Source organism: Hemiscyllium ocellatum, unplaced genomic scaffold, assembly GCF_020745735.1.
Source record: "Hemiscyllium ocellatum isolate sHemOce1 unplaced genomic scaffold, sHemOce1.pat.X.cur. scaffold_498_pat_ctg1, whole genome shotgun sequence".
NCBI classification, from domain to species: Eukaryota; Metazoa; Chordata; class Chondrichthyes; order Orectolobiformes; family Hemiscylliidae; genus Hemiscyllium; species Hemiscyllium ocellatum.
This window is the reverse complement of record NW_026869087.1, coordinates 108,213-114,908: the sequence shown is the minus strand read 5'-3', so window position 1 is coordinate 114,908 and position 6,696 is coordinate 108,213. Positions and strand designations below refer to the sequence as shown.

Below are 6,696 nucleotides of genomic sequence, written 5' to 3'. Positions count from 1 at the left end.
GTAGAGACTTTTATTTTCCTTTATTCATTCACAAGATGAGGGTGTCGCTGGCCCGGCAGCATTTCCTGCCCATCCCTAATTGCCCAGGGGGCAGGTAAGAGTCGACCACATTGTTGTGGGTCTGAAGTCACAATGTAGGCCAGACCAGGTAAGGATGGCAGCTTCCTTCCTGAAAGGGCATTAGTGATCCAGATGGGTTTTTCGGAAAATCGATTAATGGTCATCATGAGACTCTTAAATTCCCGAGTTTTTAAAAATTTAATTCAAATTCACCCATCTGCAGCAGTAGGCTTTGAACTCAGGTCTCCAGAAGTTTATCTGGGGCTTTGGACTAACTGTCCAGCGACAATATCACTCGGCCAATACTTCCCCACATCACTGCCCATCTGCACAGAGTAAACAGCGATTTTCTGGTACATCAGGACTGACATCAGGACTGGTTAATCACACATACATTTGCTGAATAATTGCAGGAGTTGGATGTTGATGGGCTATTGACATCCATCTATGAACCATGTGTAGTCTGAGGTTTGTTTCTGATCATGATTGGAAACAGCATCGGTCTTGTTATCTTTTGGGGATAAAAACAGTTTCAATTAGCTTTCTGTTAAATACCTAGCAATAAAGTCGATCCCTAACTCTCAGGCAGATTAGTTTCCTTTGAAGAGCTCCTCATCTCCCCAACCTCCTCCATCCTCACACCCAACAGTACAATAATCTCACAGAGTTTCTTTGTGACTATGAATGAGACAATCTGATCAGCTGCTTCTTTCCCTACTCCTATGTCAAGTTGGATCTTAAACTCCCCTTGCTGCAGTTGTGATCCTGCATCATTGTACAGTGTTGCTCGTATTTCATGTCTTGGACTGTCAGTGTTCATGATACTGCATGTAGCTTCTTGTACATCGGGGTTACAGTGCAAGAGTTTAGCTTGAGTCGTAGAGTCAAGTTAGTAGAGTTAGTAGAGTCGTACTCCAACAAAGCTTACAGAATCACGGCCCAGCATATTCCCCAACTTCCCTCCTTCCATCAAACCAGAGGATCAGCCCTCATTCAACTGAGAGAATTCAGGAGGGCATGTCAGTAACAGCAGCATGAATACCTAAAAATGAGGTGTTCACCTGATGAAGTTACCAAACAGCATAAGCAGCAAGTGATAGACAGAGCGAAGCAATCCAGTAAACAACGGAACAGATCTAAGATCTGTAGTCCAGCCACAACCAGTTGTGATTGAAGACAAAGGACAGCTGGAGTCCTGAAGACAGTTCTCTCCAAGATATTAATCAACAAGAATGTCAGACTGGATTAATCATCATAAACTGAAGTCCATTTGATATTAATATGTTTACAATCAGTGTTCAATTCACCACGTGTAGCTGAAGGTAAAGATAATCTTCAAGTGATTGTAACAGTGAAGATACCTGAATACTTATTCAGCAAATTAAAGCCTATTGTGTTAGTAATAATTTTAAAGAGATATTAAAAGTAAGGTGATTTGAGTATAATGGAAGAAATTTATTGGTGGGTATCTGATAATTCTGTTTTAATGTGAAGTTAATTTAGGATTAGTTAACAAATACACACACGGTAGGGAATCCCAGTCCCATGGAGTGCACATCCAGTTCCATGTGGGAAAACCAGGACACTTCTTGTATCAGCAACAACCACAAGAACACAGAAGTGACACTGGAACACTAGTTTGACCAAGGCGAAAGTACTGCACTCACTCATTGTCCCCACATTCCAGGATTGATGTGATCACACCAGAGAGGGGACAGAGAAGATTGATCAGAATGTTTCTCTGATTGGAGAATTTCTGCTCTGAGGAAAGATTGGATAGGTTGGGGGGTGGGGGTTTCCAAGGAAGATGAACTGAGATTAAATTGATGTGATAAAATGCTGAGGAATCCAGGTAGAATGGATAGGAAGCAGCTATTCATTAACAGAGCCATCAGGAACTAGAAGTTTTAGATTGAAGATAATTCTCAGAAAAAAAGGGGAAAGGAGAATGTATTTCCCACAGAAATGGTGGAGAGCAGGATCTCACTGATGGGGTGACAGAGGCAGTTACCAGCATTACATTTGAATAAAAGTACGTGGATGGAACTGAAATGTTGGAACGTGCAGGGCGATGGACTAAGTTCTGCAGAATGGGATAAATGCGATTTATTTGACATTTCTCCAGAATATTAAACTCCAGTCCAATTTGAGAAGTTAAACATCACGAAACATACTTTAGCAGGACTTATACAGTTAATAGTAAGTTCCTAGGGAGTGCTGCTAAACAAAGAGTCCTTGGAGTGCAGGTTCATAGTTCCTTGAAAGTAAAGTAGCAAGTAGATAGAATAGTGAAGGGCGGCAGTTTGTCTGCTTGCCTTTATTGGTCACAGCATTGAGAGGTCATACTGAGGCTGTACAGGACATTGATTCGGCAACTTTTGTAATATTCCATGCAATTCTGGTCTCCTTCCGATCAGATGGATGTTCTCAAACTTGAAAGGGGTCAGAAAATAATTATAGGATGTTGCCAGGTTTGGATAGGCTGCTTTCCTTGGAGCATCAGAGGCTGAACGGTGACCTGAAAGAGATTTTTAAAATCAGGCCGGGCATGGATAGGATAAATAGAGAAGATATTTTCCCTGCAGTGGGGGAGTACGAAACTAGGGGACTGGGAGGGGGTGGGCGGAGGGATAGAGAGGGTGGGTGGATCGAGAGTGGTGGGACAGAAATGGGTGAGGACAGAAAGTGGGCTGAGAGGGGAGGGGAACAGATGGGGGGAACAGAGGGGGTGACTGACGGTTGGGGGGGCGACCAACAGAGAGGGGGAACAGACCAAGCGGGGTGCAACCGACGGAGGGAGGGGAGGGAAAAGATGGGTGTGCAACCGACGGGGGAGCGACTGACAGAGAGGGGGAAAGACTGAGGGCGCGACAGACTGACAGATAGGGGGACAGAATGATCGGGGGTGGGGAGAGAGGGGCGACAGGGATGGCGGTGACCAAGAAAGGGCTGACCAATAGAGAGGGGGGAACAGACAGAGTGGGAGGAGACGGAGGAACACAGAGGGGGAAGATGGAGAGTTATTTTTTAGATCTACAACTCAACCCTTTTCCTGTTTTCTCCTCCTCAGCTTAATTCCATCTGAAGGTCACAGAACAACTGCATAGTTTCTGTAGAGTTTCAGGGAGATCAGGTGCTGAACATGGCATTTGTAACATGCTGATCAATAAATGGACTCTGGTTCGACTCCACTGTCTGTGTGGTGTTTGCACATTCTCCCTGTGTGTCTGCGTGGGCTTCCTCTGGGTGCTCTTAATTTCCTCCCACAAATCCAAAGACGTGCAGGTTAGCTGGATTAGCTTTGGGAAATGGTAGGTTACAGAGTTAGGGTGGAATGCTGTTCCGATGGTTGGTATGGGCCGAAAGGCCTGCTACCACACTGTAGGGATTCTGTCACTGAGTATAGGGGTTAGGAGGTCACGTTGTGGCTGAGTAGGGCACTGGTCAGGCCACTGTTAGAATACTGCATTCAATTGCAGTCTCCCTGATTTCAGAAAGATGTTACCAGAATAGGACTCAACCTCTTAATGGCAAGTTCTTGGGAAGTGTTAACAAACAAACAGACCGTGCAGTGTAGGTTGATAGTTTCTTGAAAGGTGTGGTTGAAGGTAGACAGGTCGGTGAAGGTGGTGTGCGGTATGCTAGCTGTTATTGGGCAGTGCATTGAGTATAGGAGTTGGGAGATTATGTTTCGGTTGCACAGTTTATTGGCTCGGCCACTTTTGGAATGTCCACTGCTTTGAATTCCAGTCTCCCTGCTATAGGAAAGATGTTGGGAAATTGGCAAGAGTTCAGTAAGGTTTTACCAGGGTGTTGCCAGTATTGGAACATTTGAACCATAGGGAGAGGCTGAATAGGCTGAGGCTATTTCCCTGAATCACTGGACACTTTAGGTGGCTTTATCGAACTTTATAAAATTATGAGGAGCAGTGATCGGGTGACTAGTCATGGTTTATTTTTTCCCAGGGCAGGGGAGACCAAACGAATAATGTGAAGTTTTTTTCCCCAAGGTGGAAATGACAAATTCTAGAGGAGAGGGGCAAAGTATAAAGGATATGAAAACCAAAACAACTGCAGATGCTGTAAACCAGGAAGAGAATCAGAAGTTTCTAGAAAAGCTCAGCAGGTCTAGCAGCATCTGTGAAAAGAAATTAGAGTTAACATTTCTGAGGAAGGGTGCCCAGACCGGTAACTTTAACTGATTTTTCTTCACAGATGCTGTATGACCTGCTAAGCGTTTCCAACAACATCTGAGCAAGTTTAAAGGGAGTTGTGTCTGACAAGTGTCTTGTGCAGATGTCGATAAATGACTATAATGTATTCTCCTGGGAGATGGGAAAAGCAGAAACAATCACAGTTTAAGAGGCATTTGGACAGACACATAAGCAGGCATAGGTTGTCAGGGATATGGATCATGTTACAGGCAGATGGAATTAGTTTGGAATGGCATCATGATCTACGCAGACACGGTGGGCTGATTACTCTGGTGCTGTAACTGTTATGTTTTCCAGGGGATAGAATGGTTTTTGAAGAAGTAACAAAAATGATTGATGAGAGCAGCCTGGTCGACATGATCAACGTGGACTTTAGTAAGGCGTTCAGCAAGCTTTCTCATGGGAGACTGGTTAGCAAGGTTAGATCTCATGGAATAAAGCGGAAACCAGCTATTTGAGTACAGACCAGGCTCAAAAGTAGAAGATAGAGAGTGGTGGCGGAGGGATGCTTTTCCGACTGGAGGCCTGTGGAGTGTCTCAAGGATTGGTTCTGTATCCACTATTTTTCATCATTTATATCAATGATTTGGATGTAAACATAGGAGGTATTAGTAATTCTGCAGATGACGCCAAAACTGGAGGTTTAGTGGACAGTGAAAAAGATGACCAAGGCTGCAATGTTTCCTGCAGGTGTCACCATTTCAGATGCTGCCCGTCCTGCTGGGGATCTCCAGCACTTCTTGGTTTTGTTGCAGATTTCCAGCATTTTGCTGAAGCACATGGAGACAGAGAGCTGTACAGCTCCAGATTTTGTTGACTCTGCAGGACTGATGGATGACGAGGGACTCAATCCTCGTTTAATCCTCCTTTCCTTTGGTTTTCGGAGTCGCTGACTACATCACTAATATTCTACGTCCCACTCCCTGACCTGAATCTGACCCATCTAACCCGACACTTCAGATCCCATCCCCCTGCCAGACTAGTTAATACCTCACCAATGGAACTGGCAATAGCGCTCCCCCCATCCCCACCCTCCAGGAGATTTGACCCAGCTCTGCACAGGGGTAACCAGTCAGGCTGGTACAGGTCCCAATTCCTTAAGAATCTAAGCCCTTCCATGGTACACCATTTCTCCAGCCACACATCCAGCTGATCTACCCTCTTATTCCTGCTCTCACTAGCATATGGCACTGGGAGCAAGTCTGACATCATTACATTTCAGGAGCTGCATTATAATGTGTCCCTGCTCTCCCAATATCCAGCTTTCAACCACTCATCCCTTTATTTCATTATGTCATTGGTATCAGGGTGTTGTACAACCACAGGCTGTTTACCCTCCAGCTCCAGAATATCCTGTAGCTGCTCCATGATATCGCGGATCCTATCACCAGGGAGATAACATACCATCCTGGATTCATGGCTGTGGCCATAGAAGTGCCTGTCTGTAACCCTGACTGTTGAATCCCCTGTCACTCTCTTTCTTCCCGTTCTGGGCAGCAGAGCTATCGACAGTGTCATGAACCTGGTTGTTGCTGATTTCCCCTGAGACCGACACACACACACACACACGAATCCCAAGCAGTATACATTATCTGTTTGGGAAGGGAATAACCACTGGGAACTCCTACACTTCCTTCCTGAGCCTTTTACTTGATCTGATGGTCCCCCATTCCCTTTCTGCCTGTGTAACCCTCACCTGCAGTGTGACTAACTCACTGAACATGCTGTCCATAACATTCTCAGTATTGCAGATGCTCCACAGCGAGTCCACGCACAGTCCAGGTCTGAAAAGCAGTTTCCCAGTAGCTGCTGATGGGCACATTTCCTGCACACACAGCCGTCAGGGACACTGGAAACATCCCTAATTTTCCCACATTGTACAAGAGGAGCACACCATGGGTCTGAGGTCTCCTGTCACACAGGCTCTCTAGATTCAGCTAGTTACTCCCATTTAGAGAATTTATATGACCAAGCAATCTTCCTCCCCTTCAAACATTGTAATAAAAATCCTGTATTCTTTACTTAAGCTGATATGTTATACCTTAAAAATGGTTACAAAATCTCCACAGGTATCGCTTACAAACTGGCTGTTCCCTTTGGGACCATGTGAATTTCTGAATGGGCTGAAACAAAACGGAGTTTCAGCTTCACCTTCTCCCTGTCCCACCTCGCTCTGTTTACACCCAACTCCAAAACACTCTCATTGAGCCAAGCAGCCCTCACAGTGCAGCCCTGTCATTATCATTGTCTGCTCACCCCTACACTGCCCTCAGCCTCCTGTACTGTTCCAATACATCTCAATGGGAGCTCAGGGACAGCACCTCATCTTTCAATTCAATCCTTTGTAACCCCAGAGTCAACATGGACCTCAGCAGTTTCTGGGTGAACAGACAGTTTGAATCTGGAACATTCCACCTAAAAA

At 45.2% G+C, this 6,696-nt stretch overlaps 1 long non-coding RNA gene across 6 annotated transcripts in view; it reads right to left on the bottom strand.

Moving 5' to 3' along the window:
- Window positions 1-2,151: 2,151 nt before the first annotated feature.
- LOC132813862 (uncharacterized) overlaps window positions 2,152-6,696 on the bottom strand; it is a 30,885-nt gene continuing 26,340 nt past the window's right edge. For all 6 annotated transcript variants that reach the window (XR_009644186.1, XR_009644182.1, XR_009644183.1 and 3 more), the window contains one exon: window positions 2,152-2,578. This is a non-coding gene — a long non-coding RNA (uncharacterized LOC132813862). The remainder of the gene's footprint in view (window positions 2,579-6,696) is intronic.